A 25714-nucleotide genomic window follows, 5' to 3' on the forward strand; every position below is an offset into this window, starting at 1 on the left:
TTATCCCATGAGCACTTGCGGAAAGAATTAGCTATGTGCATTTTCCTGGAAGACAGCATTTCCCTGGTTCATTGGTTGTAGCTTTAATTTACAACAAATGCCTTGAAAATGGGATATGTGTGACATTGTAAGCCTTCTATAAATTCTAATAACAAATGACCCAAGGCTCATTCTCAATTTTTTTCCATTGCTTCAGAAATTGGAATGGAAGACGTAATACACAGAACCATACAGCTGGAAGGGCCCTTACAGATCAGCCAGCAAACCCCGCTCCCATTTTATAAATGCTAAAACTGAAGTCCAGAGAAGGCATGTGATTGCCAAAGATGAGATTCAAAAAACACAGATTGGATTTTAGGGTTTTATGTTTTAATTTTTTTTAAACTATCGAAGGAAGTAGAATATACGTACAAAGAAGTTAAAAATCATAACTGTAAAACTCAACAAATTTTTATAAACTAACCATTCGCCATAACTGGCACACAGAGCAAGCTGAACATCTCTAGCACTCCTCAAAGTCTCCACAATGCACCCTGTGTATTCCTCCCGGCCAGGAGTAGTGGGCATCCTGCCTTCTAGTGTTGTATGTTCTCTGTGCCTGTCATTGAATGTCATAGAAATGGAATTATGCAGGAGGTGATTCTTGTACCAGGCTTCCTTCATTCAACACTATATTGGAGAGCTTCATCAACATTGTTGCATATGGTTTTAATACATTGATTTTCATTGGCATACAGTATTCTTTTGTGTGAGTATAGTACATTTAGGTGGTTTCCATTTGGGGGCTGCTCTTGATCGTGATGCTAAGACCATTCCCGTATATGTCTTTTGGTGAATATGCATATAATTGATGGGGATTTACTCATATTTTGTGCCTAATGATGCTCCCAAGGAATATTAATGGAAGGAATGAACAACCTCTGTGCAAGTCTGTGCTATGCGAGGCTGTCACTGCACCCCTGTCTGTGCCAACCATCCAAAGGGAACCCTTTAGGGATTACAGTAGCCATAGCAGTGATTTATGGCTGGGACTGCTCGCAAGGACTGCCAGAAGCCAAAGTAAATAGTCACTTGCTGCTTTATTAATATAAAAATGTGTATTTAATTTGCTTTTATTTTTACTTATTTTTACTTACACAAATTACATATGAGTGCATTCTTATTCTATAAACATACATAACAAAACAATCATGGTTGCAAGGACATATGTCTGCTTTCTTGATTACAAAGCAGCATCAGTGCCTGGCACAGAATGTTCTAGACAGTACTTGCTGAGTGAATGAATGTTGGGTGGTACACATGACCACTGTGTCATCCCTGGAGTTCCCCAGAGCTAATCTCACCTATGAGTTTGTGTTTTTCCATTTATTTCTATACATGTGTGTATGCCTGGGGGTGTGTTAATAGCATTGGATGACACCATGTTGTGTGGGTTTTTAACTGAAGAATTTTTATTATCAGGACATAGAGATCTACCTTTTTATGAGCTGCCGGTGTAACATTGCGTGGTATCTCTAGTTTTTTTTGACAGCACAAATGATGGTGCAATGCACATTCTTATGAATATGTATAAATGTTTCTTAATGGTAGATACCAAAAAAGAATTGCTGGCTCACAGGGGGTGTACATTTTTAATACTTCCAAAATGACTGTTCCAATGCATATTTTCATCAGCAGAAAGTACCCGTTTCTCCTTATTGTTGCTATGATTGATATTATCCAAGTTAGAAATTTTCGACAAATTAATATGTGAAAAATGTCATTTAATTTGCATTTCCATCCCTATTCCTGGAGTTGGGCATCTTTTCATATATCTGTTGATTAGGTTTGGGTTTGAGTCAAGCCTGCTGCAAAGAGCATGTGTATAGTCATAAATCACTTAGTGGGTGGCTGAGGCCTGCCAACCCCCATCAGGGCTTCTTCTTACTGCTGTGTTGCTTTTTATGCTGATCTTCAAAGCTGTCCGAATCCTAGACAATCCCTGGTGTATCTTCACCCAAATGCTAAGAGTGCAAAAAAAGTGATTTAAATAAGTCTTCAGCACCCCATGGGATGAGGAGGAATGTTGGCCAGTCCAGTGTACTGGTATGAGGTACAAAAACTTGGAGACTTGATTTTCCAGTTAATTATCTTAGTGCTTTCTCTTTATATGAGAGCTAGGAGGGGAAAAAAATCAAGTTTTTCTATGAGGCTTATATATCTTTGACACCAAAATGGAGTCTGAGTTCTGAAAAGTGCTGTACAGGGTGTGATATTTCAACTACACCTGCAGTGAGCTTATTTATATTCCTGCATGTGGGCTCATTACCCAGTCAGTTCCTGACAAGCATTAAGAGCAGATGTTCTGGAGGCAAATAGTCCAAATGCTGGTCTTTGCTGGCCAAAAGCTGGTGCAGCCCTGGCCGAGTGCCTCATTTGCTTGGAGCATTGTCCCATTCACCAAAAGGTTGTGGGTTCAATTCCTGGTCAGGGTGCCCATGGGAGGCAACCAATCGATGGTTCTCTCTCACATAAATGTTTCTCTCTTTCTCTCTCCCTCCCTCTCTCTCTAAAATCAATAAAACATATCCTCAGGTGAGGATTATTACTTTTTAAGCTGGTGCATGTTTCTGAAGCTCTGTTTCTCTGCTTTATTTTCAACTATGAAATAGAGAAAATAATAAAATCCATTTTGTGTAATTATCAAGAGGATTCATTGATCAGTAAATGTAAGGTACCTAGCACAGAGCCTGGCATATAGTAAGTATTCATTAAAGGCTCTTGCTGTTATTATCATCAATAGGGTTAGTTTTGACTGGTTCATACATAGAGCAAGGTTTAAATTAGAACTTAGAACATGTCCCAGTTCTTTTCTGCTCTTATGCTGGGGAAGATCACTCTAGTCTGCCCCGCAACCCATTTACTGCTAACCCTCACATAGGGTAGAAGTCACATGGGCCTCTGATGTTGACTCTATACCCAGCTCCTAGCAAGATTTAGTCCAGCACTTGCAAATGAGGGGCATTTCACAAATGGACCCACCAGACCACTAAATTCCAAGTGAATTCTTACCCAAAGCATAAATTGATTCAAGTTTGCTCAGACCTTGGCCTCACAAGCCCTTGGCTGACATTTCTGTTTGAAACCTGACACCTTGCCAGAAAGTTTCTTCAGTTTGAGTTAAATGAAAAGAAGGACTTAATTCCAATAACAGATGGGCCCAGCAGGGCCAGCAGTTGATTGGGATAATTTTTGTCCTACAAGAACTCGGCCTTCCGGGCTGTGACTCAAGACCGCTTTTCGTAGGCCTTGCATTCAGGAGAGAATAACTAGAGGCTCACAGGAGATTTGGGTGAAGTGAAATCGCATCCCAGACGCTTTTTTCTCAGCTTCCTCAAAGTCCCCATTCTTTGAGGTCCAGCCACTCTTGGTTTTGGTGATGAGACTGATTGAATGTCAAGGCATATGATGGAGTACCATTTGAGAAACGCTGGAAAGATGCACTTTTCACACTTACTCCAGACCGGGCCTTCCATGTGGAACTCCTTCCATGTGAATTCTAATGAGGTAAGAATCTTCTTTGATTAGAATCTTCTTTCAAAACGCAGTGTTCCTAGGGAAAAAGACATTAGGCTATTGTTACTCCATCAATCCTTCATTTCCACATATTTGCCAGTGCTTACCAGGTGCCTGGGACTGTGCTGTGAACCAAGGGGATAGTGGTTAGCAAGGCAAACATTGTCCTCCTGGTCCTTATGCTGTACATAGCTCAGTCAAGGGGAGACAGATATTGGACAGACAAATACATCACAGTGTGACGAATGCAAAGGACTCACCAGGAAGAGCCTTGGGGGATGAGGGCTTGGCCTTGACTCTGCATGACCTGGATTATCTCTCCCTCTGTGTGGGCCCACAGGGTCATGGGAGGCCTTCCTAGATGCTGCTCTGAGTGAGAATTTTACCTCCTGTGAGGTACCAGGGCATGTAGCCAGCTCAGAGCCCCAGAGTACCTCACTAAGGTCTCATTACAATGTCTCTCTTGGAGTCTCTGACACAGGATCACACTGTAGATGAGACTGAGATCATCTACATGTGTATGTGGTGAAACAGCTGCGATCGATAGTACAGGAACTGTCATCAAGGAAGACCATCCCCATCCCCCACCAGATTTATGGCTTAAAACCCACAGAGATCAGCTCCATCCAACATGGTAACTAATTCCATAATTTCACTTTATGGTAACCCCAGGCTCATTATGTGCTCACTATAATACATAAGTATGCTAAACAGCTCACCCCACACCCCACAAACAGAAAGCCCACATAAGGACACAAAATAGCCAGTGGAGCTCTTCCCAGAAATCTCTACCGTTTACCAGAAAAATCCTGAGCACTGCCCCCCCCCCCTTATCAAATGCCTACCCCTGATTAAGTTAACCTTAATAAAGGAAGGAAATGTCACTAAAGAGGGGCTGCTTGATCTGTGGTGTAACTCACTCTGTCCCACTTCTTCACCAATAACTCACTCTCATTTTAGACTCTGTGTTGTCTCGTCTTTGAATTCTTTCCCGTGTGAAGCCAAGAACCCACACTAGGTCCCCAGATATCCAGAATGCCTGCATCAAGCCACCTTACAATGAAGCTTTTCTGCACATTTCACCCTGAAATAACCTAAGTTGAGACAAAGAGAGAGAAAGAGGGAGGAAGGAAGGGAGAGAGACAGAAAGGACCCTGAATAAACAGAGACAGGTAGATTGTGATCATACTGTTAGTGTTCTGAATGCATCTGGTACTAAACATCCATACCATGTCAAGATGGAAATATAACAGTTCAGCTCAGGGCACCTGGGCTTGAGTTACACTCTTGTCATTCATCATCTCTGACCTTGGGAAGCCATTGAACTTCTATTGCCTCAGTTTTCTCATTTGGAAAAAAAGGATTTAAATCACCACAGTCCATTAACTGGATTGTTTTGTCACTTGAATGAGATTAAACAAGTCAGTGATTTCAGAACATAAAAATGTTAATGAATACTAGTTGCCATTGTTATATCTAAATATTCAATATGCGTATGTACCGTGGGTACAAAGCACAGGATCTATGCTTTGGGATTGGCTTGGGATCAAAGGGTAGACTGAGGCTGTGAAACTCTGGGCTGACCAGAAAAAAAGATCCTTCCTCCTCTTCCTTATTATCTCCAAAGTGTATTTCCATGATGCTCCTAACTTTTCAAATACTCACACATCAGTCATTTTACATTCACACCTCAGTCTCAAGAGACCCACTTTTTTCGCTCACAGACGTCCAAGTGGATGTCATTTGACAAGACTGCATTGTTACCCTTATGAGACAAATACATTACAGGCTGGAGAGATTTGTATTGTGCAAGTAATGTCCTCTTAGACCATTGAGATCCTAATCTCTATTGGAAAGAGAAACTACAGTGTGAGATTAGGTAAGACTTGGGGGAGATCATTCATGAAAGCCATGCTTGCCAAGTCAAGAACAAGACTGTCAAGTCTATGACTGGTTCCTTCAAAAGCACCCTAGAAAGATGCTTAGCCTCTTACCTCTAGTGGTTGGGGTGCCACTGTTCCTATGTGAAAAAGCAGCCCCTTGGGAAGCTTCCAGAAACCACGTGTGTTCTGACATTTGCCAGTGGTCTATCTCTTCAGGAATTGCTTCTCCACATCTGTTTGCTCTAACTGTTAAAGAAGTAGATTTCAAAACCATGTGGGGAAACAGGAGGACATACAAGGCAGATGCTACATGGAGGGAACAACATAGGCCAATTGTGGCACCTCCAGTTGCGAACACCCAGCCCCAGCACGAAAGCAGCCTTGCCCCTGAGGGAGTGACCAGGGGGCGCTCAATGCCATGCCTCCCTGTCCAAGCCCCCAAGTTCCCCACTTCTCGTCAGCATGGTGGTGGTCAAAGAGCAGGGGATTTGGAGTTGAAGGAGTCAAGCTGAAATCCCAGCCCCATCATTTATTAACTGAATTATTTTGAGCAATATTCTCATCCTTTCTGAACCTCAGTTTCCTCATCTGAAAGACAAAGTTGCTCTTGTGATAGAATCATTAAGAAAATTCAGTGGGAAATTGTGGATATAGTGCTTAGCGCAGCACCTGACCCATAGCAGGTACTTACTTGGTAGTGGTTGTACTCACTTATTCATCCATTCCTGTTAGGGAAGCAGAATGAACATAGTATAATTTAGACCTTCTTAAAGTCTTTCCTTCTTTCCCCATGTGACTTAATCACTAAGGCCTTTCTGAGCACCTACGTAAAACTGCAAACCTGCATCACAGACTCTTCCCCTTGCCCTTACATAGTTCCAGCCCATCCCCCATCCTTTTGGCATTGCCCTGTTTTTCTCACTATCACTTCCTAGCGGATCACATGATTTACTTAGTGTTTAGATGTGTTGTTTGTTATGGTTTGTCTCCTCCTGACAGAACCTAAGTTTACAAAGCATGGACTTTTATAATATATTCTTTGCCACTAGAAAACAAACGTGGCACATAATAGTGCTCAATACATATTTTTTTAATGAATTAAGGCCCTGGAATCATCTGGTTGGGCTGCTGCCAGTGCTGGTCTTTTCTTGTACTGGTGTTTGTGACCTTTAGCAAATTAATCCCAGCCTCAGTTTTCTCCTCCGTAAGATACTGACAATGCTGATTACAAACCCTCAGAGTAAAAGGAATTAAATGAAATTATGTCTGTAAAGCACATGGTGTGGCATCCCAGGCACAGTAACTTCTAACTAAACGAAAGCTATTAGAGTGAAAATTTGAGAAGCTCTTGATTTCTATGCTAATGTAGAGAGAGAGAGAAGGCATCACCCAGAATCATTTCCAGAAACATCTATCCCTAGACTCATTCTCAATTCCCTTCCCCAAGGATGTGAATTTCACCTCCACTCTGAGTCCCACCAGTTGCCAACTTTCCCCAGATCACAGCATGGTGGCCAATGGGGACATCCGGATATCATCACCAGTATTTGGCCCCATCACGTGTATGTTTGACTGGTGCTGGGATCAAGACAGTGTTGCCTACACAAACCTGTCATTAGCTACTGTGGGAGCCAAAGCTATAGTTACTACCCTCAAAGAGTTTATGATCTAAAACATTCTCAAGAGAGAACCAAGGAACACCATGTGAATAGTCATTATAGTCTGCAAATGTGTGTGTATGTGTGTGTGCACATCGATTGCATCAGTGGAGGCTGGGAGTGTGCAAGAACCAGTTGGGTTTCTAGCACATTTTAGTGGGCAAAGGTAGCCTGCCACTTTTTCCTAGCTTCCCTCCACCCAATATGAAACCTTACAAACTGAAAGTAACTATATAGGATGGTCTGAACATAATTCCTAATTAAAAGCAGGTCATAACAAGTAGTTAAGTAAGTCCTAGGCCTGTAGCTTCCTTGACAACGGTCACTCTTTACCTTAAGTGAGCCTGTCTGTTGTCTTTCTGCATCTAAGGCAACAGACCTTCGGAATGTCAGGATAATTTCTATTTTCCGGACTCCTCAGGGCACAACCACAGCACCAGAGCAGAGACCACAGAACCCTCATTATTACCTTGTTCCCCGAACACCATCTCTGTGTGCTGAAATGTGAATTATTAACTCTTGTACCCACCAGTGTAAAAGAATTAGTGTCTTTCCATTTTACTTTTATCCAATTCCAGAGACTTCCCTGCTCTGCCTTATCTTGCCCCCTTAATTTACCACCAATGGGGTCTATGTAACCCTCCTTATGGCTCCTCCTTTGATCCTAATCCTATATAATAAAAGCCTAATATGCTAAGTGTCTGGTCATCTAGTCCTCCATTCAACCAATCAAAGTGTAATATGCTAAGGCAACTCAATCACTTGCTATGATGTGCACTGACTACAAGGGGGCAGACGCCCCAACTGGTAGGTTAGCTTGTTGCTGGGGTCTGGCCAATCGGGACTGAGTGAGATGGGCTGGACATGTACTGGAGCCCTCCTATGGTCCGTCCCCGGCTGGCCAACCTCCTGCGTCCCTTCCAGGCCCCGATCGTGCACTGGTGGGGTCCCTCAGCCTGGCCTCCGCCGTCTCACAATCCAGGACCCCTTGGGGGATGTTGGAGAGCAGGTATCAGCCCGATCCCACAGGCCAGGCCGAGGGACCCCACTGGTGCACGAATTCATGCACTGGGACTCTAGTGTATAAAATAGGCTGCCAAACTGTCATTGTCAGGAACATTTTCTCAATCCATTGAGATTTTTGCTTCCTGACAACTGTCAGTTCGGCTCAAATAAGCTCATAAAAACTTCTTTACAGGTTTGCATGTGTCTTATGTCAACATTTATAACAGACAGAGTTTGATGCATGTTTATTACATGCCAGGTGCTTCATAACTATCAGTCATTGGTCGCACAGCCGCTTGTTTGTTCTGCAAAGTCTATTGAGTGCAAGGCGCACGCGGGCACTGTGGCTGCAGCAACAAACAGGGTAGATCAGTCCTTTTTCATCGAACTTAAATGCTGGTGGCAGACACCAGAGTGAGGAATCATTCTACATATCATTAATCATTATCAATTATGTATTCATTCACTCAAAACCCACCTATTAAACCTACTATGGGATGGTTGGTGTTATAAAGGAGAAGTTCGTGGTGCTCTGGGGTCAGTGTGTCTGAGGGGCACGTGGGGAAGCTCAGCCTGTGCTGGGGTCCAACCCCAGCAGGTCCAGGGGTTCCCAAAGGCGTAGACGGAGTCGACGAAGAAGGAAGGACACGGAGACAGTGTTCAGTTGATCAGCAGCCTATCCAGGATCTCTAGCCAGGATCTCCAGCCAAGTTCTGGTCTGGATCTCCAGCGAAGTTCTGGTTTGGATCTCCAGCCAGGTTCTGTGTCCATGTTCTCTTGCTAGGTTCTCCAGGTTCTCCAGCCAGGTTCTGTAGCCATGTTCCCTCACTAGGTTCTTCAGCCAGGTTCTGTCCAGGTTCTCCAGCCAGGTTCAGTCACCAGGTTCTAGTCAGGTTCTCTTGCCAATTTCTGTAGTCAGGTTCAGTCCAGGATCTTTTGCCATGTTCTCTCCAGCGAAGTTCTTCTGTCTGTAGGTTCTGTGTAGGTTCTGTCTTCTAAGTTCTGTGTGTAGGTTCTGTCTTCTAAGTTCTGTCTTCTAAGTTCTGTCTTCTAAGTTCTGTGTTCTAAGTTCTGTGTGTTGCTGTCTTGATACATCTGTATTTATACCAGTTGATTCAATCCTATCAATCTCTATTACAAAGGTTAGGGAGTTTCTTATCTCCATTCCAGGGAGTAAAGATTATGTAGCTTAAGCATGATTGTTCGTAGTTAAAGTGATTAATTACCCGCCTGGCACTTAGTTGAGGGGTTTTATTCCCTCCCTAACTTCAGGGGAAAATCCCTACCTGGGGAAACAACCTTTCTCAGAGACCTTGGTTAAAACACATAGTGCCAAGAAGGTGAGCAAACATATTAAAAACAGTATGCCATATATGCCAGGTCCCTTGAAACAGCAAGCATGGACCGGCTCCCGGCAAGCCTGGACTCCAACGGAGAAGTGAAGCTCAGCCTGGACTCCCACGGAGAAGTGACTTGAAGGGCGGCACACCTGAAGGAGGGAGAGCTCGAAGCTGGGTCCTTTTTGTGGAGGAAGTATCTGAGGCTCAGCGAGGTCACAGTGCTTGACCAAGCAGCCACAGTGCTTACCTGATGGACCCCAGATTTGAACCCCAGCTTTCCTAGTTCCCATGTGGGCGGCCTTTCCACCAGGCTAGTGGTGTTCTTAGACTGGGATGCATGTCAAACGGCCCGGGCTTTTTCAACATCTGTGTGCGGGGCTCCACTAAAGATCCCCTCCGTGGTCCCGGCGGAGCCAGGGGGGGGGGGCGGTGAGAGCGAGTGCAGCAAGCCCCCGGGGCATGCGGGGTGCACAGCTCCGCTATGGCCTCTGCCTCCAGGCTCTGGCTCTGCCTCAGGGAAACCTGCCTCGGAGCCCCCAGGTAGCACTGGTGCCCTGCGGAGCCAGGGGTCTCCTCCCTGTCCTGCCTGGCCTGGGGCTGGGGCTGTCAGCACTCCAGCCTCCCCGTCCTGCCTGGCCTGGGGCTGGGGCTGTCAGCACTCCAGCCTCGCTGACATCACCGGGAGAGCTTCACAGTCTTCCCAGGCTGCCTCCACACAACAGCACCGGAATCACTGCGGAAAGGCCCCAGACAGGCATTTACTAGAAGCTTCCATGTGATTTAGCATAGATAATCTCCAAGGTCCCTTCTGACTTAGAATCGTCCACCTCCGTGAAGTCCTTCATCCCCTCTTTCCGAGGATTGAGGGTGCGGAAGGCGGCCTGGGGGCTGGGGGGTTTGGGGTTGGGGTGGGGGGTTGGCGTGGAGCAGGGATGATGCATTGCCAAGACCTGCTGCTCCGCTCCGGCGGCGTCTCTGTGAACATAGTAACTTCTCTTCTGACTGATTTATGTGGCGTTTGGAAAGCAGCCCCCAGAACTGGCTGTTCTCCCCTCAGCGCTAGTAACATAAATATGCGCAAGGCCTTGGGCTCCTGCTCCTCTGTGTAAATGAGGCTTAAGGGGCCCTGAGCGCCCAGCCGAGGAGAAGCCAGAGGAGAGGAAGTGTCCTCAGAGGCACAGAATGAAAGGGGAAAGGACACGTTGCTAAGCGACAGTGTCAAGCTGGGCCAGGGATTAGCCGCCGGTATCAAAGCCAGAGCGTCCACTGCCTGTCCCTCCAGCAGGGCCTTTCCCGGCAGAGAGAGATCATTAAAGCAGCTCCTCCCAATCGGGAGCACCAGGCCCCTTCCTTCTGGGCAGGACGAAAATATTGGGCGGGAATTAAGTGATTTAAACAAACATGTCTTCTAGCGGGGGCGGGGGGGGGGGGCGGGTAGTGGTGGTGGGGGCGTTGTCAGTGAGACTAGATTCCCTGCTGTGGGGCTTCTCAGAGTCCAAGAGCGGGTAAACTTTGAGACTCCGGAGAGGTAGGCTGGTGGCAGTGCCTCCGAAATCGTTTACAACGTTTCCTTTTGAGGGAGGAGTGCTTTCCAAGAGGGTCTGAGAAACTGGTATACGGAACAGCTTACCTGGTGTTCTGTGCCAGGAGTTTTACATGGATTCTTTCTTTTCATCGAAGCGACCCTGCTCAGTTGGGTACTTTTTTGTTCCCTTCTTTGTGCAGGTAGAGAAATGAAGAGGGGAAGTACTTGCCCAAGATGACACGGGCGGTGGGAACTGGAAGGAACCTGGGCTCTGGAGTTAAGATCATCTGGATTCTCAACAAATGGTTCTGCTCTTTGTTGGGTGGACATGTTTGGACAAGTTAATTAAGGTCGCTGAGCCTTAGTTTCCTCATACGCAAACTGGGAGGTATAAACCGCAGCTTTGCAGAGATTACAGAGAATCTTTGTAGAGTGCGTAGTAGGTGTCCCACCGATGGCGGTAGATATCATCGTCATCATCTTATATTTAATGTTAGAAAAAGGAGTTTATAAGTGGTGTCCGGAAAAGAATATGTGTTTTGGTCAAATCAAACAAAACAAGGAGTACCGCCTGCCATGGGAGAGGGCAGGTAAATGGTAAAAGTCTCCAAGAAAACGGGAAGTCTTCCTCTTGTCTTCAGGTTAAACCTGCTTATTCCTAATCACCAGCAGGCAGCGGAGACCCTCCTATGGAGTTCATAAAGAGGGAGGTGGCAAGTTTGGGGGCCTTGAGGGTGAATGCTTCTGGGGGATATGGGCTAGAGGAAAGTAGGGGCTGCCATCTGTCTGGCCATCAGAATTCCTGAGGTGCTTCTGGAATCAGGTTCCTAAATCCGGGCCTATAGATTCTGTGAGGCCCCTGCAATTATGTGTTGTAGGGACCTTCCAGCTGATTCTGATGATCTCAGTTTGCCATGAAAGCTGGAGGGGGCACCACCATCCCCCACCCCCACTGATCAGTTACCCAGCAAGGACTAAGAGGAGAGCCACGTGTAATTACTTCTGAAAACCAGAGTTTGTGGCTTTTCCCCATGCAAGCACCCAAAAGCTTTCAAACATCTTGGTTTTTGAGGGACACATTTTTCCCATGTTTTGTGGTTGGTACAGTGGCCTGGGCATTTGGTTCATGTTGTTATAACAGTAAAAGCTGGGGAGCCAAGCAGGCCTGGCTTCAAGTCCCGGTGCTGGGGATAGGGAGACATAACACTAGAAAGCCAGGAGCTGCTGAATAGTTAATGTTTGTGCCATCACCTTCAGGGTGCAAGTGAGAAGCCAGGTTGGAGAAATAAAATCCTGAATTACATTTTAGTAATTGTTTTCAGGGAAGCAGGAAGTAAAAACCTTTTAGTATCCTTGTTTATTAATATACTAGTGACCTGGTGCACGGATTTGTGCACATTGAAAGGAAATTAATTAGAAAGTGGCTGGCAGGGTGGAACTGGGCTAGATGGGCAGGACACGCCCTGGAGCCAACCTCCCATGGTCCCTCCCTGGCCAGCCACACCTCGGGTGGCACCGTGGCTCAAAATGCATCTGAGGAGTGAGCAGGGTCCCTCTGGTAGGTAGGGTCCCTCGGCCTGGCCTGTGGGGATTGGGCTGAAACCAGCTCTCCAACATCCCCCAAGGGGTCCTGAGTGTGAGAGGGCACTCTGCAAAGTTGCTGTTATACAGGGTGTGGAACACAAACACAAGTGTGCAGTAAACTAGATTCTGGCCGACAGTGCCCCAGCAATAATATAACCCACGGCCAAAGGTGGAATCGCACAGCCCTGCAAGGAATTGGGCTTCCTCTCTGGTTTTGGGGTGCATCACCTGAGAACTGCCGCTGCCAAGTCACTGCAGTTCAGCCGCTCCTGCGTTGAGCATCTGCCCCCTGGTGGTCAGTGTGCATCATAGCTACCAGTTGGACGGTTACTTAGCATAATAGCCTTTTATATATATAGACTTTTCTTTGCTTGAATACATTCAGATGAATAGCATGTTAATATCGGACTATAAATTAATCTTGATTTCTCAATCAAGTAGACCTAAAACTCACTGTAAGAGATATTTCATATTTTTCTTAAAGTAATGATGTCAGATCTCTTGAATATTTACACCAGTCTTTTTTCTTAAGGGAAGAAAAAAGCTAACCTTGGCTACTGTTATCAGCTTATAGTTTTAATATACTCACTGACATATTTCATATTTGGAAAGAAAATTCTTTGTTAAAATATCACTCTAATTAGGTATGCACTGAAAAAGCCAACCCCAGTGCTGCCTTGTTCTAGCTGTGTAACCAGGAAGAGAATTCTTATATTTTCTGCAACTTCCTTTCTTCATCTTTAATTTAGGGCTAATGATAGTGCCTATTATAAGGGCATGCTAGGAGCAGTAAGTGAGAGAACTCACATCGAGTACGGGTAAACGGTTGCCTATAGTAAAGGCTTAGTTACCAGTAGCTGTCATTACAATTAATTTGTCCCAAAACAACTTACTTATTATCACTACGACTGTGGACAAGTAACTGTGCCTCCATGAACCTCATTTTCTTCATTCATGAAACAGGAATAACTACATCTACTCACAGTGTTGTAAACGTTAACTGAGAGACGGCCGCATGTGAACCACCTAGCACTGTGCTTGATGTAAGTATTTAATGAATGCTGGCTAATGTCATTTGAAAGATTGATGAGTATATTTGGATCTCTTAAGTCATCATTCACTCAAAAACACGTGTCAGGAACCCTCATAAAAAAAACCACTTGATCTAAATGCTTCTTTATGCATTTTGTTGCCCTACAAACACAGTGCCCTGAAGCTACGGTGTCACCACTTTTTGAGGGCATCGGGGATGAGGTAGAGCCCATGAGGCAGATGTTGTAAAGCAAATCCTATACCCAGCAAGTCCCACAGCTCCTCTGCCTATGGGGTGATGTCAGGGCAAACCCCTCTGTCACTATCTTCCATAGGTACAGTCTTCCCTGTGGCAATTATCAGCCACCATGCGCTGTGCTGAGCACCAAAGATGGGGTGATAAACTACTAGGTGTGATCTCTGCCCTCATGATTGCTATAGATAAGAAAAGAGACTCCCCCTTTCCTTAAGGTGCAACGGCTTGAAGTAAGGGAGTAGATTTGGTAAATGCCTAGAAAGGGGAGAGAGAAAATGGCATCTTTACAGAACTAAAAGGCAGAAAATATGGCTAAAACATAGAAGGAGAGAAATGAGATTGGAGGGGTAAATCTGGGTCTAACATGCAGGGCCTCCCAAGCCAAGACAAGAACATGTTAAGGATGTTGGGGATCCACTGAAAGGTTTTGGGCTGGAAGTGACAAGATCAGATTTGGGTTTTAGAAAGATTATTCTGACTTCCCAGTGACAGAAAAAGTGTGTGTGTGTGGTGTGTGTGTGATGGATATTTAACTTTTCTTATGTCTGATGCCACAATAATGGTCCCATCCTGTTGACGTGAACCCAAGGGCAGTGGGACAGGTAAGAGAGCAGGAGAATGTAATGTCAAACATGGCCATCACTTAGCAGACATTGGACTTACCAGGAATGGTACTAAATAGAGACCTTGCACATGATTTTTGTGATGGTAGATTTCTACGATGACCGCCAATGCCCCCACCTCCTGGCAGTCATACCCCTATGCAATCCTCTCCCCTTGAGTGTGGGTTAGATCTGGTGACTTCCTTCTAACAAATGGAATATAGAAAAAGCACTGTGATGTCATTTCCATGACTCGGTTACAGGAGGCTGTGACCTCTGTCCTGCTGTCGCTGTCTTGCTTGCTCTCATGAAGCTCCCTATGGAGGGCTCACATAGCAAGGAACTGAGAGCTGCCTCCAGTGATCAGCCAATGGTGACTGAAGGCCTCCATCCAACAATCTCCGAGAAAACTGCAGCCTGCCACCAACCCCTGAGCTGGGAGGTAGATCCAGCCCTAGCTTCCCCAGGCGCCTTGAGTGCAGCTTGTGAAAGACCCTGAAACAGAAGTCTCCATGAAGCTGTTTCTGGTAGCCAAACCCTAAAAAAATTCTCAGATAAGAAATGTGTTTTAAGCTACTTAATTTTGGACTCATTTGTTACACAACAGCATAGAACAAAGACACTGTTATATGATGTCACAGAAAGACACCATATTGAGCAGAGGGAGTGACAAGCATTGACAAATGTGACAGGGAGATCATAAGAGCCAAGGATGATAAGGAAAAAGAAAGCATGGAATCTGATAAGGAAGCAGGCTTCGTAATCTGGGGTGGGTGGGGTAGAAAGGGTAGGGATCAAGGCTTCCATGGCTGTAAGTATGCATATGATGCAACCAATTTAAACTCCAGTTACTGCTGCAGGTGGGAAGTGTGACCTTTTGAGGAAGAATAATGCAATCTGTTTTTATTTTCTATTTCTCTTTTGGTTTTTTGCTCGCAATCTTATAACCCTGTGCTTCTAAAAACTCCTAAAGGCATGTATTAATGAATTCAGCATCTGGCTTTGCAGTGCTGATCCAAATTCTTCCTTCCCTTTCTCTGGATTTTGTTCCCATGATGCATTCTCTATGCCCTTAAGGTGCGTCTTTTCCATGCATTATCTGTTGACTTTGGAACAATGCACCGTGACTGAGGCGCGTGAAGTCAATGTCTGGGTAGAATCAAGTTCAAGTTCTTCCCTTGCTTGAGTTTCTTACCTGTGAAAGACTCACTCTGTGTCCTAATATCAGTCTGGAGTCACCATTTTTTGCTGTGTGGCTTTGAGGAGGTGACTTAACCTTTCTGAGCCTCAGTTTCCTCTACTGCCAAGTGTGAGTAGTACCTTTCTCTTGGAGTTGGTGATGCATTTAAGGCACCAAGCAAAGGCTTGGCATGAACCCTTTTGGAACCTTGTTGATGATGTGAGAAGCTGCTCACCTTCTAGCTTTCTTACCTACTTGGCAAGTCCAAAATCACTCTGGAGGCTGCCAGGCCAGCTGCCTGAGACATGTCATAATAGCCCGGGGAGACAATTTGCTTTCAAAGAGAAACAGGCAGAGAGAATCAAAACAAGACAGCCAGCAGCGGCCCAGCCCTGAGCCAGGACCATTTGGCACTTGGCAGCAGCAAGCTGAGGTGCTCCGCCCAGAGAGTGTCTCTGCAGGACCTCACAAGCTCGGGACCGTCCTGAAGCCTGCGTCCTAGGGAAGATGTTGGGGCCCCAGGGCACCCGTACCGACCTCTTCCAAGTCCACAGGTGCCTGACATCACCTTGCTCTGAGTTTTTCATGCCACCAAGGCCCGCGTCTCCTTCTGTCAAATGTGACTGTCTTTTCTCTCGAGGGGGGTGAACAGGTGCGGGGCAGCCTGAGAAGAGCATGCAGGACTCTGACCAGCTGTCCCCAGCACCTCATCACACTGACACTTAGAAAGGACCTAGAGCTGGGGCGGGCTTATGGGTTACAGCACATGAGTCTTCGCCATGATGCTATCTCTGTTTCTCTGGCAGAAAATGTTGGGGTTCGCTGGGACAGATCTCCTGCCCTCCCACCTTCCATGGTGACGTGATTGGCTCTGTCTCACTGTTGAGCTCACAGGTAATGGATCATCTTCTTAGGGAGGCCCACCGTCTCTTAGCAGCTCCTTTCCCTCCACCCGCTGCATCTCAATAACCCATTAAATTTAGCACTCTCTGCCATTATTCTGTTTCTCTACTTTCATAACAGTAAGCTGTCTATGCTCCCTACTGGAATCCAGCTCAGTGTGGTCAGGAACTTCAACCAATCCACTTATTTATATCCTTTTTTTTGGTTAATCCTCAGCGCGGATATTTTCCCCATTGATTTTTTACAGGGAATGGAAAAGATGGGGAGAGACACAGAGAGAGAAACATCCAATGTGAGAGATTGGTTGCCTCCTGCACCTGCCCTGACCCAGCTTGCAACTAAGGTATGTGCCCTTGATCAAACTGAACCCATGACCCTTCAGTCTGAGGGTTGATGCTCTCACCACTGAGGAAAACTGGCTAGGACATACTTATCTATACTTTATCCGCTCTGTGATGAAGGGCTTGTTATTATCATCCCCATATTACAGATGAGGAAACTGAGGCTAAAATAAATCAGATAGGGTTCCCAAGGTGATAGGACTAGTTAGTGATGGGATGAGAATTCTAATCAGGGAATATGACTGTGCTGTCTAATACAGCAGCCATCGCCACATGTGGCTACTGAGCACCGGAATGGTGGCTAGTCCAAACTAAAATGTACTAGAAATGTAAAATGCAAACTGGATCAGACGATAGTACAAAAAATAAAAGAATGATTTCCATGAATGATTTTATATTAAGTATATGATAAAATTTTATGTTTTTAATATATTGGAGTAAATAAAACAGAATATTAAGACTAAATTCACTTGTTTCATTTTAGCTTTTAAAATGTGACTACTAGAAAATTTAAAATTATCTATGTGGCTCATGTTGTATTTCCATTGGATCTCATTGGTCTATATTTGCAATCACTTCAACTGATTAAATCCCTTTAACTGATTCAACTGTCAGGTTCACTGACATTTCAGCACAACCTAAAAAAACATGACATAATGTTGCCATTAGTGCCGATTCTAACATCAAAATGCAGACAGCCGTCAGTTTAAAATGCCCTCTTCTGCTTTCTAAAGTTCATTTGTTAAGAAAACAACAACACTGCCTTTTAATTTACTCACTTCCAGGAGGTGCTCCTTCGTGCAGGCCACTGTGGGCGGTGCTTCCGCACGCAGTTAGCACCTGCCTCCATGGGGGACGGCAGAAACCCGACCTGAACTACCAAAGGACTGAAAGAAGCTCATCCTCTGGGAGAATCTTGAGCAGCTCAGGTCTGAAGGAAGAACTGAATGCTCAATGTCAGAGATGGGACTGAAAATCTGCACCCTTCTTTTCTTGATTCGACCTCTTTTCTGGGCTCCATTTCCTCAGTCAGCTTCCCCCATGGACAAAGGCAGGTTTTGTGGCAGCTTCCAGGCTCATTCTCCCGGTTTCCTCACCAGACTCACCTGGGGTGCCTCTGTGTCAGCTCCAAGGAGGATCCTCACATGGGGGGATCTCTGGGACCAACCACAGGTGGGGATCATTGGCTAAGCTGGGTTACATGCTCATCATGTAAACACATAGGTGGGTTAAACTGCTTGGTAACCTCCATTAGAACCAAAAGCTGAGGAAGGAATGTTTCCCAGATTACAGGGGGTCCATGCTTGATGAAGGGAGGCGTGCTGAGCAGAGACACTGTCACAGTGTCCTTGTGGCTGTCATTGCCTTCTCTATGGGGATGAATTTGAGAAATGATAAAAATATCTGTAAAAGTAATAATAAACAAGCTGGTAATAAAGTTCCAAGATTTTAGAGAAATTTAACAGGAAACTATAAAGAGAATAGAAGTCGTTTTGCAGGTGGTATAAAGGAAATATATAAGCAGACTCAAAGACAGATGTCACTGTTAAAGGGCCTGCCTTTGGCCATTAGGACTGTCCATGTTCAAAACAGCAACCCTGAATGCAGAGGTACTGGAGTGATGAAGGTACTCGACTTGTTACTGCTGGAACGCTCATTTGTTGAATACTAATAGTGAAGAACATAGAATTAAAAACAGTTCTGGTCTACTAGACAAACAATCTCAAGTAGGTAATATTTTCTGTTGAACATGCCCCTGAAGAATCCCTTTATAGAAATGGAAAACTCTCCCACTTACAGTCAAAATGTCTCCCTTATTCTTAGAAAATAGACTCACTGGTTTCTACAAAAAAAAAAGTGTTTCCCCTTCATTTGGGGTTTACCACCCACCACCACCTTCTCAGCTTTATGACAGCTCTCAGTTTATTGTCATCTTACAACCATCTCCAATGCCCTTAGTCATGGGAGTTGCATTTGGGCACATTTCATTAAAATTGAGAAATGTGGGCTTCATGCCCTGGCCAGTATCACTCAATGGTTAGAGTATCGGGTCTGCCCAACACAGGGTCACTGGTTTGGTTCCCCATCAAGGGCACAAACCTGGATTGCAAGCTCCATCCCTGGCCCCTGTCGGGGCACATGCAGGAGGCAACCAATAGATATGTCTCTCTCACATCAATGTTTTTTTCTCTCTCTCTCTCTCCCTCCCCTGTCCTCCTCCATCTCCTCCTTCATCAATGGAAAAATATCCTTGGATGAGGATTAACAAAAAAGGAAAGAAAAGAAAAATGGGCTTCAAGACTTCAAATATAATTAGAGTTGAATATGCAGACACTAAAGAGATGTTAGAATAAGGCAGTCCATCCATGCCCAGAGAACTCTAGGATATCTTGGAATATATATCTGTATTCACTTCATACAGACATATTTTTCAAAGTATGTGCTCACATTCATTATTCACTCTTTGCTTTATTTTCGGAAAGAGGTAGTTTTCTTTCTGACTGCTTAGTTTCACAAAGACAAAGAGGTGAAATTCTAACTTTTCAGCTCAGATGGAAGGGTCTTGTCTAAACTACAGGAGCCAAAGAGCTGCTCTTTGCTATGCATGCCTGAAGCATTATGAAAATGAGAGTCAGGTTTCTTGGCTGGGAAGACCTGGTTTGGGAGAAAAGGGCTGGGGAGAGGGGTTGTCTTAGGTGGTAATTCAGGCCTGGAGTACATTGTACATAATCATCATACTCTTAGGAAACCTCTGAGGTTGTGTTTCCACTACCTCACCTTCCCTGTGCCTCTTGGAGGCCCACGACAGGTGGGCACAGGGCCTGCCTTTATGTAAGTAAGTTTAAGTACGTTTCCTTCAGAGGGTGGGACCGGGGCTTTGTCTGTACCAGTCCTCATTACATAGTCTTTCTGATTTGGGGCACACTGATGCTTTACACAGATCACTAAAAACTACTCCTCTTATGTGTGTAGCCTCTTTGGAATGACGATCGGTACAGACATTTTAAAAAGTGGGGAGTGGAGGTTGGGGTACATGTTTTCCTCCTGGGAAGCTTTCATGTTTAATTAAATCTGTAAATTAAACATTTTTATCCATCTCATTTTAAATCCCAGCCAACTAGAGGTGAACCTACATGTCTAGCTTTGCAGGGAATGGTGACTCATTGTTGTAACCGAATGGGAGGGAAGAAAACACACACACAAAAGCTCTCCTTGCTGCACAACACAGAATGTCATTTCTGGGACAGTAATTTCTAGTTAAATATTGCCAGCTTTCTCTTAAAGGGACCATTACATGGTTTTGCTTTTGTTCATTTATGATTTTTATGTCTCAGGTTATTTCAGAGGGTGAAGTAGATCATCCATGCAAATAGCTGAGTCCCCTGGCACTGATTTGCCTGTGTGAAATGACATCTATCATGCAATGGTCATATGATTTAAGTGACCACTTTACAATAGTTCTTCAATTGCTCAGTTTAATTTCAGACATTGAAAGCAAACACAGCTTTTAGCAAAAACTCTGTTTTATTCTCTGTTTTATTTCAGATATTTGTTTCCTTTTCTATGAGATGTAAGAGAAGTTTTCTTATCCCAAGACACGCTACACAATTTAGCCTTGATGCTTTCTTGGGTATCTGGGAAATAACATGCATGTCTTTGTCTGGAACTGAAAGAAGAAATAATTTGGTATTAAATGATGAAGACTTTTCTCTCAACAATCAAGCACTGAGTGAACTGAATTACAATTATCAGTAACTCCCTAAGTATGGGCCAAACAGTTCAGGATTCAGAATACACTATTATGTTTGCACTGAACATGCTGCTTCCTCTACCGACTACTCCCTCCTACTCATCATTTCTCAGTTTAATATCACTTAAACTGAGTGATATTAAACTGGCACGGCCTGGCTAATTTTAGTTCTAGTGGCATCCTATGATTTTTCTTGTGAAAAAAATCATAATTAATTAATCAGGTTGCGTATTTGTAGCCTTCACTGGGACAGGCACTGTTAGGTAGGGGTAACTACAAGGCCTACCACTGTGTCTGACACACAGTAGGAACTCTATAAATGTTTTGTTGAAGGAATCAATCATGCACTGATGTTCCATTTAATCCTAGGCAGAGGGTCTCCAGCTTAGAAATAACTAGGAAACGGGTTCAAACTAGAGCCCAGATATGTTTTAGAGGTCAGATTGTCCACCCACTGTGGACAATCGAAACCTGGCCTTGTGATTATTCAAAACTTCCAATCCTTCCCAGGCTTTGAGAGCCTCTGCCAAGAGTCCATCTTTCCCCAACATTGCTTCCAATGGGCTCTAACCATCAGGATTTGTTGGTGCCTATGGTCGCCAGACTTCAAGATGGTCCCTAATAATCCTCACCGCCTCTTATTTAGTCCATTGTGTATTTGCCTCCACATTGAATCAGGGTTGGCTTATACTCAGTTCCAAGGCTAGTGTGTGATTTGAGGCTGTCGTAAAAGGCAGCCTCCAAATCACCTGGACAACTTAGTCCCTTGAACAACTTGCTTTGGCCAAATGCAGCCACCTTGCTGGAGAACGCGGAGCAGTATGTGGCGAGGTCGCGTGGGAAGGGACTGAGGCCGCTGCCAGCACCATCTTGCAGTCACGTGGACGAGCCACTGGGGAGTGGATGCTCCAGCCCAGTCACTTAAAAGCACCACACTCCTGGTTGCATTGACCCAGGCAGAAGCTGAAATACAATGCAGAAGCTTTCAGATGCTTCATGCCTTGTCAACATCCTCTTCAAAAGTTAGAAAAGCAAGACAGTTATTTTTACTCATCTAATGTTGGTTGAAAAATACTTTGAATACTCATTTCAACTAGAGTAACACAAAAATTCCTTATTTCCTCTCTATTTAATTAAAATAAGCTCTTGGATTTATTTCTAGCGTCAAAAACGTCAATCCAATCAGCAGGCCCGTTTTCTTTATACATTTCACAATATTTTCTAATGTTCAGAATAATCCATTCAAAGACAGCCATTTAAACTAACATTTCCCTTCAAGGTACACTTCTTTTTTTCCAAACTTTAAGCACGTGATCTGGAGTCCAGACACAGCCAGGGACAAAGGAATCCACTACCTTCTTAGAAGACAACACGAAGCACAGATGCAGCAAAAATGGGGGAAAGGGGGGACATCTCCCCTTGGCATGAAAAGTACTGTGTGTGCAGGCACTTCACACCTTGCACATTTGTCCCACTTTTATCGCTGAGCACTTCCATCCTCCTTTTCATTCTTGTTGCCAAGTAGTCTTTCTTCCTTGTCATTAAGACTTGCCTTGGCAGGGAACACTTGCCACCCTGGTCCTTTCAGACACTGCATTATACCCCAGGCTTCAGGGTCAGAAGTCATATGCTTTGTCTTTCTTATAAGTTTATCTTTATTTTCTTAGAAAATAACATATGACCATTATTAAGTTACCTACCAAATGATACAGAAATATTTAAAACAGAGAAGAAAATTATTCTGTCCACTATGGTTAACAGTTTTGGCCTTGAAAGCAAGGCTTTTATGCTTATTTTTTTCCTTTGTGAGCAAATATCCTATATAATGAAAGGGTAATATGCAAATTGACTGATCGACAGAACGATTGGAATGCCTGAAGCCCCTCCCCCCGGCGGGCCCCACCCCCAGGCGCCCACAGACCAGATGGGGGCGGGGCCAGCTGGCAAACTGCCTGCAGTCCCTCACCCCAGCCAGCTCGCCCCCAATAGCCCCCATCACAGGCAGGCTGGCTGTACCCCACCAGTTTACAAATTCATGCACCAGGCCTCTATATGTTTTCTATAAATATGTTTTCTATAAATGGGACATTTTAATAAATAGTATTATGTAACTTTATAAAAATCTCAGTAACATATTATGGATATATTTAGAGAATAGGGGTGACTCACATATACTGGATTACTTAGGTGCCAGACTCTCTGCTAAGCATTTCTTTCACATGAATTATCTATAGAATTCTATGGGACAGGTGCTGTTAATGTCCCCACTTATAGATGGGGAACTTGAGACAGAGAGACTGCAAGCGACTTGTCTAAGACCACACAGCTAGCAAAAGGTGAGCTCAGATGCAGTCTTTGGAGTTTGGCTTTAGAGTCTAAGTCTTAGCTACTACTCATGTCAGTGTTTACAAACCCAGCTCTCAGTATTCATAAGGGCACATGATACTAATCCCCTTCAAACTTGCCTCCCTCCTACATTGGCTGTCTGCTCTAGGCCTTGACCTATTTCCCTTTCCTCTCATGTGGAACCCCTCCAATCCCCATACCCAAGCTAGTCACATCCCTGCTTTAATTGTGTAGTCTGAATAGCATTTCCCTTTTCTCAAGGTATACTTAACCTTGATAATCTGATTCTATGCTGGGTTTGACAATGATGGGGGAGGTTGGGGCTTAACATATTTTGGGGAACCTTTTGTGATTTTACAAGTTCTATTCTTTTAGAAATAGGCATATTTGAAGGATAATGTCCCCTTTTTCCCTTTCTTACCCTAATTTTGATTCTGCTCATTCCTAACAGGGTTCGTGGTCTCTTCCGGAGCTTTTACTAACAATGCCTTAGGTGTGTCCCTGCAGCTCTTCAATCCTTCTCCTAAGAAAGAAAAAGAAGAAAAACATCATTATATATGGGTTAGAGGGGAAATGGTGGGGGAGAAACTATCTGGGTTTGGTGTACGGACTGGGAAGCCAGGATGGTGGCCTGTTGCTGTCCTAAATACACCAGGAGCCAGGGCCCTCCCAGGCTCACCCAGTCATCCCACTGGGAGCGCGCCTTGTCTGAGGGTAAAACCCAACCCCGGGAGGGAGGTGGGGTTCCTGGCCTCACTGCGGGTGTGGAGTGGAGAGCAGCTCTCCTCTGCGGGAAGCAACAGACCATCACACAGCGTCAAGACTTTGCAGATGGTGGCTTCTCAACTGGCGTGGTGGCAGAGAGCCCCGGGCCCTTCTGGGGCACCCCCCGCCCTCTCTCTCTAAGTAGCGGTTGGGCTGTGGCCTCTGAACCATCACATGGCAGATGCATCCCGTTTCTGGGAGTTACCACCCCGTCTTTGGGAAGTAACATTCATCCCACAGCATGCAGAGTTGACTTCTTTTTTACTCCAGCCTCTAAGGTGAAGTGGTCATCGGAGGAGGCGAGGCGGGAGTAGCTAATGGGCCTGACATTGAGTGTCAGCTGCTACTGACCAGTAGTGGCTGCCCAGAGAACCGTGTGCAGAAAGATCCTCCGGTCATTTCCAGGCTCAAAGGGAAGAGCACAGCAGCATGTGCCTCAGGTGTGTGTGGACAGAACAGCCTGTGGACTCATAAAATGGGGTGCTGGCTCAGCAGCGCACTTCCTAGCTGGAAGCTAAACCTTGTGGAGGTTTTGGAGTGGCACCTATAGCAGAGCAAGTGGTCCAGAAGTGACAGCTACTACGTTGTGATTGGCACTGCCGTTCTGATGTACCCGTCTGTTGGACTGAAATGATACTTGAGTACCATTGCTTTAGTAGCGAAGTATGTGTATCTGCTACCTACCAGCAAGCTTTCAGGCAGCGAGGCAGGCATTGCCTTGTCCCCATTGCACAGAGAGATCGCTGACTTGCCCAAGGTCGCACAGCCAGAGCTGAGATTCGATTCCATCTGACTCTGAAAGGAAGGCTGCTTCTGCACGTGGGGCAGCTGAGATCTGCGATGTACAGAGTGGGAGGACGGTCAGGAATTCAGCAGTCGCACCATTTGTTAGCTGTTGAGCGCTCTGTAAGCTCTAACAAGTAGTATCTGAATAACCGAAATCGTTTCAAGCATGTTATCTCCTTTGTTTTCACAGCCTCTGAGGTGGGCAGAGCAGGTGTGGCAGCCACCAGCAGGCAGAGGAGAGAGGTCAGAATCCTGGGAGGTGACATGCCTGGCTCAGAGGCACCCGGCAGAATGAGGCACTGCAGCGGGTATGGCCTTCGTCCTTGGTTTCAAAGCCCATATTTGTTTCTGACCCGTGGCATTTCTCTTGTAAACACATTCCTCCATTACAGCTTCCAACAGGGGCTGCTTTGGTTTTTATTAGATTAAGTGTGGTGTCCTCATCCAAAGACAACTCGACTGCTCTGTCTTATACTAGTAAAAGTTCCCCCTGCATTGGATTTTTCTTGCCAGTATATCTTAAAGATAATAAAAACAAATAATTCACAAATCCAGGGGAGAAATTAGCAAAACAAACGTCGCTGCTATTTTTGAGCCATAAGCAGAGCAAGCTAGCGCCGTAATTGCTAGCAAATGTTCCGCAGCCTATATTATCTCATCATGCTGATCATACAGCAGAGGCCACCTCGCCCAGAGTTTCTTTAGGAATCACAGGTATAATCCCCACCATGTTATTATAGTGTTTTCGGTTTTCAATTACACGTCCAGTGGTTGCTTGGCAGCCGAATGTCTTCTCTGAATCTCTTCATGGATTGTTGAAGCCGCTGTGGGTGCTGCATGTGCCTGGACCATCGTTAATATACACTGTGCTCATCCTTGGAGTTCTTTCCTCTTTAAAAAAGGGGCAGTAAGATGTTTATGGAAAATGCTGGGTTTGGAGACTTTAAAAGGAAAGTGCTTTGAAAGACCAGGCAGGAGTCCAAGCTGACCTAAGGCCAACGTCTCTATCAAGGCTGATGGTCTGAAGCCCAGCAATATAGAGCTGAGCTTGGAAAACACTGCCAGGTTGTGGGCGTCATGGGGAGCCCCTGGCCCTCAAAATCCCTTCCCAGAAGCAGACAGGCAATGGGTGGGGTCAGGGCGGCAGAAGTTATTCTACCTGCTTCTTAAAAACACCTAGATGCTAATCACAGGCAGGAAGA

The 25714-nt window shown here is 45.1% G+C and overlaps 1 long non-coding RNA gene across 1 annotated transcript; it reads right to left on the reverse strand.

Moving 5' to 3' along the window:
* Window positions 1–347: 347 nt before the first annotated feature.
* Window positions 348–23850, reverse strand: LOC118667917. Its single transcript, XR_004971454.1, has 3 exons — window positions 23383–23850; window positions 5550–6163; window positions 348–3592 (listed from the first exon to the last, which is right to left on the reverse strand). It is a non-coding gene; the product is annotated as an uncharacterized LOC118667917 (long non-coding RNA).
* Window positions 23851–25714: the final 1864 nt, after the last annotated feature.

Source organism: Myotis myotis, unplaced genomic scaffold (genome assembly GCF_014108235.1).
Source record: "Myotis myotis isolate mMyoMyo1 unplaced genomic scaffold, mMyoMyo1.p scaffold_m19_p_13, whole genome shotgun sequence".
NCBI lineage: Eukaryota > Metazoa > Chordata > Mammalia > Chiroptera > Vespertilionidae > Myotis > Myotis myotis.